This window comes from Pristiophorus japonicus, chromosome 3 (genome assembly GCF_044704955.1).
Source record: "Pristiophorus japonicus isolate sPriJap1 chromosome 3, sPriJap1.hap1, whole genome shotgun sequence".
NCBI classification, from domain to species: Eukaryota; Metazoa; Chordata; class Chondrichthyes; family Pristiophoridae; genus Pristiophorus; species Pristiophorus japonicus.
In genome coordinates this window covers 326868206-326877990 of record NC_091979.1, presented here as the reverse complement: position 1 = coordinate 326877990, position 9785 = coordinate 326868206, and the positions used below count along the sequence as shown (strand labels likewise).

The 9785-nt window shown below is 43.4% G+C and overlaps 2 non-coding genes across 2 annotated transcripts; both read right to left on the bottom strand.

Annotated features, from left to right (window-relative positions):
* Positions 1-364: 364 nt before the first annotated feature.
* trnav-aac (transfer RNA valine (anticodon AAC)) lies at positions 365-437 on the bottom strand. Its single transcript has one exon. It is a non-coding gene; the product is annotated as a tRNA-Val (tRNA).
* A 4269-nt stretch (positions 438-4706) lies between these two features.
* On the bottom strand, positions 4707-4779 carry trnav-aac (transfer RNA valine (anticodon AAC)). Its single transcript has one exon. It is a non-coding gene; the product is annotated as a tRNA-Val (tRNA).
* Positions 4780-9785: the final 5006 nt, after the last annotated feature.

Below are 9785 nucleotides of genomic sequence, written 5' to 3'. Positions count from 1 at the left end.
GCGGAAGTTAGGGCTTGTCCCGCCCTCACTCACTCTGGAGCTGGGGAAGAGCGATTAGTCGATGGGTTTGTTTGTGGCTTTAATTTTCTGTTGTGAAGCGTGGTGGCGTGGCAGGATCCTTTAATAATCTCTCACAGCTGACCTGAATGCACGGAATGTGCAGCTTTGAGATATGGTTTCTCCAGCGTCAGGGCTGGAAACGGGAGGGAGTGAGATACACTGTGTAGAATTTGAGTGTGTGCAGAACTGTAGAGAGAAATCAGCAAATGGAACAGCATCGTGAGACACTGCACTCTGTTGACATTGAACCACGAATATGAATGATTTAATTTTATCTTATCATTAATTGAACACGTTTGCATAATGTTTCCGCCTGGTTTCGAACCGGGGACCTTTCGCGCGTTTGGCGAACGTGATAACCACTACACTACGGAAACGCTGTGGCAGTAACATTGTTGGGAACATAACCAGAGCTTTAACCTCAACAGCTGGACGTCACTTCTGGAGCTTGTGTCACGAGAATAGAATAACGGTGCTAGATTTAGCAAGGTTGTGAGTGTGGCAGGAATTGATCCCGTTTTTCTCTGCCTTTATACATCGGAACAGGAGTGGCCATTCCTCAGCAAGTGGTTAGAATCTGGAATAGACTTCTCTAAAGGGCGGTGGAGTCAGACTCAATGTTATCTTTCAAAACGGAGTTGTATCAGTATCCGACTGAAAAAAATTGCACAGCTGTGGGTAAATGACAGGGGAGTGAGACTTGTTGAGAGTTGGCATGGGCTCGACGGGCTGCATCCATTCCCTTATTCTTTGATTCTATAAGTTAGTTGCACATTTAATAGTGTGCATGTCAGCAGAATATTGAAAGGGACATGGATTCAGTCGGCACAACGAGAGGCATCTGATTCAGAAGATTAGGGTGCACGAAAATTCGGGTTTAATTACTTTAAAAGCATCATTTTTGTTTTGTGAAGATTCGGTCAGAGAAATGTTTGAAAAATAATTTTTTGCTGAAAAGGGCTCAGCACTTCATATTCTTTTTGGCTGTTAGGGCCACACTTCTTTTCGATGGTATTCTTCCAGAATGTATATTTTCTTTGCTGTTTCACAATAACCAGTCCCTTGCACTATAGTCTATCTCACTGTTTCTAACGTCTCATGTACATGTTACCAGCAAGGAACATTTTGAAGCAGACTTCTAAAGCACAGTGTCCAAAATGGTTTATGGATTCAGAGGTAAAGTGCAGAGCACAGATAAGTTATTCAATTAAGGACTCTCCTTCAGTTATCATTTCTTTAGTTGTGCAAATGAAGATCATCAGTCAATTAATGATGTTTTCCCATGAAGGCAGGATAACATTTAATGATTATGCATTTTCTAAGTAAAAGCCCATGTGATTCAGGGCGAAGTGGCAAATTGGATCCAAATTTGGCTCAGAGGCAGGAAGCAAATGGTAATGTTTGATGGGTGTTTTTGTGACTGGAAGGATGTTTCCAGTGGGGTTCCACAGTTTTCAGTGCCAAAACCATTGCTTTTATGGTATTTATCAATGATCTAAACTTGAATATAGGTGTTATGATTACGAAGTTTTCAGGTGTTATTAAAATAGGCAGTGTGGTTGATAATGAAGAAGAAAGCTGGAGACTCCAGGAAGATATCAATCAACTGATAAGGGGGTAGAGCAGTGGCAAATTGAATTTAATCGAGAGATGTGAGAGATCGCGCATTTGTGGAGGGCTAACCAGGAAAGGGAATACACATCAAGTGGTATGATATTGAGAAGTGTAGAGGAACAAAGGTAACTGGGATTGCTTGTCCACAGATCCCTGAAGGAAGCTGGCCAGTTGGAAAAGTTGGTTAAGAAGTCATATGGAATGGTTGCATTTATTGGCAGAAGCAAGGAACAGAACAGCAAGTGGGTTATGCTAGAACTGTATAAAATTCTGGTAAGGCCACAGCTGGAGTACTGCGTGCAGTTCTGGTCACCGCATTGAAGGAAGAACGTGAATACGCTGGAGAGGGTACAGAGGAGATTGACGTAGATGTTGCTGGGAGTGGAGCAACTTTGCTATGAGGACAGATTGAATAGGATGGGTTTGTTTTCCTTGGAACAGAGGAAGCTGATGGGCGACAGCATTGAGGTGTATAAAAATAGGAGGGGCCTAGATATTGTTGATTAAAAGGGTCTATTTCACATAGTGGAGTGGTCAACAATCAGGCTGCATAATTTAAAAGTAATAAGTGTAAGGGTTAAAGGGGATTTGAAGTGAACATTCTGCATGCAGATGTTTGTGGGGGTCTCAAACTCACTGCCTGAAAGTGTGGTGCAGGCAGAAACCCTCACCACATTTAACCAGTTCTTAGATGTGCACATGAAATGCAATAAGGTGCAGGTGTACACAACTAAAACTGGGCATTTGTTGGCCGGTGCAGATACGATGGGCTTAAATGACTCCTTCCATGCTGTAAACCTCTATGATTATATAATTATCGGTTAGGATTACTTTCATGATGCAAAACGTGGCAATCAGATAATTAATGGTGTTTCCAGTGAAGAAGTGTTCGTGCAAGCTGGGGCTCGAACTCAGGAAGCTGAGATGAAGCATCTTATGAGGCTGCTGTTCGGTGTACGGGGAGCGTTGTCTCGAATGGTGGCATTTTGCAACCCAGTGAAGGGCGGTAAACCGCTGTTTGATGCTGCATTCTCCGCTTTCCGCCGGCAGCGGCTGATTGGAGAGTGTGGGAGCGGAAGTTAGGACTTGTCCCGCCCTCACTCACTCTGGAGCTGGGGAAGAGCGATTAGTCGATGAGTTTGTTTCTGGCTTTAATTTTCTGTTGTGAAGCGTGGTGGCGTGGCAGGATCCTTTAATAATCTCTCACAGCTGACCTGAATGCACGGAATGTGCAGCTTTGAGATATGGTTTCTCCAGCGTCAGGGCTGGAAACGGGAGGGAGTGAGATACACTGTGTAGACAGAACTGCGGAGAGAAATCAGCAAATGGAACAGCACCGTGAGACACTGCAGTCTGTTAACATTGAACCACTAATATGATTGATTTAATTTTATCTTATCATTAATTGAACACGTTTGCATAATGTTTCCGCCCGGTTTCGAACCGGGGACCTGTCGCGTGTTAGGCGAACGTGATAACCACAACACTACGTAAACGCTGTGGCAGTAACATCGTTGGGAACATAACCAGAGCGTTAACCTCAACAGCTGGACGACACTTCTGGAGCTTGTGTCAGGAGAAGAGAATAACGGTGCTAGATTTAGCAAGGTTGTGAGTGTGGCAGGAATTGATCCCGTGTTTCTCTGCCTTTATACATAGGAACAGGAGTGGCCATTCCTCAGCAAGTGGTTAGAATCTGGAATACACTTCTCTAAAGGGCGGTGGAGTCAGACTCAATCTTATCTTTCAAAACGGAGTTGTATCAGTATCCGACTGAAAGAAATTGCACAGCTGCGGGTAAATGACAGGGGAGTGAGACTTGTTGAGAGTTGGCATGGGCTCGACGGGCTGCATCCATTCCCTTATTCTTTGATTCTATAAGTTAGTGGCACATTTAATAGTGTGCATGTCAGCAGAATATTGAAAGGGACATGGATTCAGTCGGCACAATGAGAGGCATCTGATTCAGAAGATTTGGGTGCACGAAAATTCGGGTTTAATGACTTTAAAAGCATCATTTTTCTTTTGTGAAGATTCGGTCAGAGAAATGTTTGAAAAATAATTTTTTGCTGAAAAGGGCTCAGCACTTCATATTCTTTTTGGCTGTTAGGGTCACACTTCTTTTCGATGGTATTCTTCCAGAATGTATATTTTCTTTGCTGTTTCACAATAATCAGTCCCTTGCACTATAGTCTATCTCACTGTTTCCAACTTCCCATGTACATGTTACCAGCAATGAACATTTTGAAGCAGGCAGAAACCCTCACCACATTTAACAAGTTCTTAGACGTGCACATGAAATGCAATAAGGTGCAGGGGTACACACCTAAAACTTGGCATTTGTTGGCCGGTGCAGATACGATGGGCTTAAATGACTCCTTCCATGCTGTAAACCTCTATGATTATATAATTATCGGTAAGGATTACTTTCATGATGCAAAACGTGGCAATCAGATAATTAATGCTGTTTCCAGTGAAGAAGTGTACGTGCAAGCTGGGGCTCGAACTCAGGAAGCTGAGATGAAGCATCTTATGAGGCTGCTGTTCGGTGTACGGGGAGCGTTGTCTCGAACGGTGGCATTTTGCAGCCCAGTGAAGGGCGGTAAACCGCTGTTTGATGCTGCATTCTCCGCTTTCCGCCGGCAGCGGCTGATTGGAGAGTGTGGGAGCGGAAGTTAGGGCTTGTCCCGCCCTCACTCACTCTGGAGCTGAGGAAGAGCGATTAGTCGATGGGTTTGTTTGTGGCTTTAATTTTCTGTTGTGAAGCGTGGTGGCGTGGCAGGATCCTTTAATAATCTCTCACAGCTGACCTGAATGCACGGAATGTGCAGCTTTGAGATATGGTTACTCCAGCGTCAGGGCTGTAAACGGGAGGGAGTGAGAGACACTGTGTAGAATTTGAGTGTGAACAGAACTGTAGAGAGAAATCAGCAAATGGAACAGCATCGTGAGACACTGCACTCTGTTAACATTGAACCACTAATATGAATGATTTAATTTTATCTTATCATTAATTGAACACGTTTGCATAATGTTTCTGCCCGGTTTCGAACCGGGGACTTTTCGCGTGTTAGGCAAACGTGATAACCACTACACTACAGAAACACTGTGGCAGTAAACATTGTTGGGAACATAACCAGAGCTTTAACCTCAACAGCTGGACTACACTTCTGGAGCTTGTGTCACGAGAATAGAATAACGGTGCTGTACTTAGCAAGGTTGTGAGTGTGGCAGGAATTGATCCCGTGTTTCTCTGCCTTTATACATAGGAACAGGAGTGGCCATTCCTCAGCAAGTGGTTAGAATCTGGAATACACTTCTCTAAAGGGCGGTGGAGTCAGACTCAATCTTATCTTTCAAAACGGAGTCGGATAAGTATCCGAATGAAAAAAATTGCACAGCTGTGGGTAAATGACAGGGGAGTGAGACTTGTTGAGAGTTGGCATGGGCTCGACGGGCTGCATCCATTCCCTTATTCTTTGATTCTATAAGTTAGTGGCGCATTTAATAGTGTGCATGTCAGCAGAATATTGAAAGAGACATGGATTCAGTCGGCACAACGAGAGGCATCTGATTCAGAAGATTCCGGTGCATGATAATTCGGGTTTAATGACTTTAAAAGCATCATTTTTCTTTTGTGAAGATTCGGTCAGAGAAATGTTTGAAAAATAATTTTTTGCTGAAAAGGGCTCAGCACTTCATCTTCTTTTTGGCTGTTAGGGCCACACTTCTTTTCGATGGTATTCTTCCAGAATGTATATTTTCTTTGCTGTTTCACAATATCCAGTCCCTTGCACTGCAGTCTATCTCACTGTTTCCAACGTCTCATGTACATGTTACCAGCAATGAACATTTTGAAGCAGACTTCTAAAGCACAGTGTCCAAAATGGTTTATGGATTCAGAGGTAAAGTGCAGAGCACAGATAAGGTATTAAATTAAGGATTCTCCTTCAGTTAACATTTCTTTAGTTGTGCAAATGAAGATCATCAGTCAATTAATGATGTTTTCCCATGAAGGCAGGATAACATTTAATGATTATGCATTTTCTAAGTAAAAGCCCATGTGATTCAGGGCGAAGTGGCAAATTGGATCCAAATTTGGCTCAGAGGCAGGAAGCAAAGGGTAATGTTTGATGGGTGTTTTTGTGACTGGAAGGATGTTTCCAGTCTGGTTCCACAGTTTTCAGTGCCAGATCCATTGCTTTTTATGGTATTTATCAATGATCTAAACTTGAATATAGGTGTTATGATTACGAAGTTTTCAGGTGTTATTAAAATAGGCAGTGTGGTTGATAATGAAGAAGAAAGCTGGAGACTCCAGGAAGATATCAATCAACTGATAAGGGGGTAGAGCAGTGGCAAATTGAATTTAATCCAGAGATGTGAGAGATCGCGCATTTGTGGAGGGCTAACAAGGAAAGGGAATACACATCAACTGGTATGACATTGAGAAGTGTAGAGGAACAAAGGTAACTGGGATTGCTTGTCCACAGATCCCTGAAGGTAGCTGACCAGTTGGAAAAGTTGATTAAGAAGTCATATGGAATGGTTGCATTTATTGGCAGAAGCAAGGAACAGAACAGCAAGTGGGTTATGCTAGAACTGTATAAAATTCTGGTTAGGCCACAGCTGGAGTACTGCGTGCAGTTCTGGTCACCGCATGAAGGAAGAACCTGAATACGCTGGAGAGGGTACAGAGGAGATTTACGTAGATGTTGCCGGGAGTGGAGCAACTTTGCTATGAGGACAGATTGGATAGGATGGGTTTGTTTTCCTTGGAACAGAGGAGGCTGATGGGCGACAGCATTGAGGTGTATAAAAATAGGAGGGGCCTAGATATTGTTGATTAAAAGGGTCTATTTCACAGAGTGGAGTGGTCAACAACCAGGCTGCATAATTTAAACGTAATCAGTGTAAGGGTTAAATGGGATTTGAAGTGAACATTCTGCATGCAGATGTTTGTGGGGGTCTCAAACTCACGGCCTGAAAGTGTGGTGCAGGCAGAAACCCTCACTACATTTAACAAGTTCTTAGATGTGCACATCAAATGCAATAAGGTGCAGGGGTGCACACCTAAAACTGGGCAATTGTAGGCCGGTGCAGATACGATGGGCTTAAGTGACTCCTTCCATGCTGTAAACCTCTATGATAATATAATTATCGGTTACGATTACTTTCATGATGCAAAACGTGGCAATCAGATAATTAATGGTGTTTCCAGTGAAGAAGTGTTCGTGCAAGCTGGGGTTCGAAGTCCAGAAGCTGAGATGAAGCATCTTATGAGGCTGCTGTTCGGTGTACGGGGAGCGTTGTCTCGAACGGAGGCATTTTGCAGCCCAGTGAAGGGCGGTAAACCGCTGTTTGATGCTGCATTCTCCGCTTTCCGCCGGCAGCGGCTGATTGGAGAGTGTGGGAGCGGAAGTTAGGGCTTGTCCCGCCCTCACTCACTCTGGAGCTGGGGAAGAGCGATTATTCGATGGGTTTGTTGTGGCTTTAATTTTCTGTTGTGAAGCGTGGTGGCGTGGCAGGATCCTTTAATAATCTCTCACAGCTGACCTGAATGCACGGAATGTGCAGCTTTGAGATATTGTTTCTCCAGCGTCAGGGCTGTAAACGGGAGGGAGTGAGAGACACTGTGTAGAATTTGAGTGTGAAAAGAACTGCTGAGAGAAATCAGAAAATGGACCAGCATCGTGAGACACTGCACTCTGTTAATATTGAACCAATAATATGAATGATTTAATTTTATCTAATCATTAATTGAACACGTTTGCATAATGTTTCCGCCCAGTTTCGAAACGGTGACTTTTCGCGTGTGAGGCGAACGTGATAACCACTACACTACGGAAACGCTGTGCCAGTAACGTTGTTGGGAACATAACCAGATCTTTAACCTCAACAGCTGGACGACACTTCTGGAGCTTGTGTCACGAGAATAGAATGACGGTGCTATATTTCGCAATGTTGTGAGTGAGGCAGGAATTGATCCCGTGTTTCTCTGCCTTTATACATAGGAACAGGAGTGGCCATTCCTCAGCAAGTGGTTAGAATCTGGAATACACTGCTCTAAAGGGCGGTGGAGTCAGACTCAATCTTATCTTTCAAAACGGAGTTGGATAAGTTTCCTAATGAAAAAAATTGCACAGCTGTGGATAAATGACAGGGGAGTGAGACTTGTTGAGAGTTGGTATGGGCTCGACGGGCTGCAACCATTCCCTTATTCTTTGATTCTAGAAGTTAGTGGCACATTTAATAGTGTGCATGTCAGCAGAATATTGAAAGGCACATGGATTCAGTCGGCACAACCAGAGGCATCTGATCCAGAAGATTCGGGTGCACGACAATTCGGGTTTAATGACTTTAAAAGCATCATTTTTGTTTTGTGAAGATTCGGTCAGAGAAATGTTTGGGCAAAGATTTTTTTGCTGAAAAGGGCTCAGCACTTCATCTTCTTTTTGGCTGTTAGGGCCACACTTCTTTTCGATGGTATTCTTCCAGAATGTATATTTTCTTTGCTGTTTCACAATAACTAGTCCCTTGCACTACAGTCTATCTCACTGTTTCCAACGTCTCATGTACATGTTACCAGCAATGAACATTTTGAAGCAGACTTCTAAAGCACAGTGTCCAAAATGGTTCATGGCTTCAGAGGTAAAGTGCAGAGCACAGATAAGTTATTCAATTAAGGACTCTCCTTCAGTTAACATTTCTTTAGTTGTGCAAATGAAGATCATCAGTCAATTAATGATGTTTTCCCATGAAGGCAGGATAACATTTAATGATTATGCATTTTCTAAGTAAAAGCCCATGTGATTCAGGGCGCAGTGGCAAATTGGATCAAATTTGGCTCAGAGGCAGGAAGCAAACGGTAATGTTTTATGGGTGTTTTTGTGACTGGAAGGATGTTTCTAGTGGGGTTCCACAGTTTTCAGTGCCAGATCCATTGCTTTTTATGGTATTTATCAATGATCTAAACTTGAATATCGGTGTTATGATTACGAGGTTTTCAGGTGTTATTAAAATAGGCAGTGTGGTTGATAATGAAGAAGAAAGCTGGAGACTCCAGGAAGATATCAATCAACTGATAAGGGGGTAGAGCAGTGGCAAATGGAATTTAATCCAGAGAAGTGAGAGATCGCGCATTTGTGGAGGGCTAACAAGGAAAGAGAATACACATCAACTGGTATGACATTGAGAAGTGTAGAGGAACAAAGGCAACTGGGATTGCTTGTCCACAGATCCCTGAAGGTAGCTGGCGAGTTGGAAAAGTTGGTTAAGAAGTCATATGGAATGGTTGCATTTATTGGCAGAAGCAAGGAACAGAACAGCAAGTGGGTTATGCTAGAACTGTATAAAATTCTGGTTCGGCCACAGCTGGAGTACTGCGTGCAGTTCTGTTCACCGCATTGATGGAAGAACGTGAATACGCTGGAGAGGGTACAGAGGAGATTTACGTAGATGTTGCCGGGAGTGGAGCAACTATGCTATGAGGACAGATTGGATAGGATGGGTTTGTTTTCCTTGGAACAGAGGAGGCTGATGGGCGACAGCATTGAGGTGTATAAAATAGGAGGGGCCTAGATATTGTTGATTAAAAGGGTCTATTTCACATAGTGGAGTGGTCAACAACCAGGCTGCATAATTTAAAAGTAATTAGTGTCAGGGTTAAAGGGGATTTGAAGTGAACATTCTGCATGCAGATGTTTGTGGGGGTCTCAAACTCACTGCCTGAAAGTGTGGTGCAGGCAGAAACCCTCACCACATTTAACAAGTTCTTCGATGTGCACATGAAATGCAATAAGGTGCAGGGGTACACACCTAAAACTGGGCATTTGTTGGCCGGTGCAGATACGATGGGCTTAAATGACTCCTTCCATGCTGTAAACCTCTATGATTATATAATTATCGGTTAGGATTACTTTCATAATGCAAAACGTGGCAATCAGATAATTAATGGTGTTTCCAGTGAAGAAGTGTTCGTGCAAGCTGGGGCTCGAACTCAGGTAGCTGAGATGAAGCATCTTATGAGGCTGCTGTTCGGTGTCCGGGTAGCGTTGTCTCAAACGGTGGCATTTTGCAGCCCAGTGAAGGGCGGTAAACCGCTGTTTGAT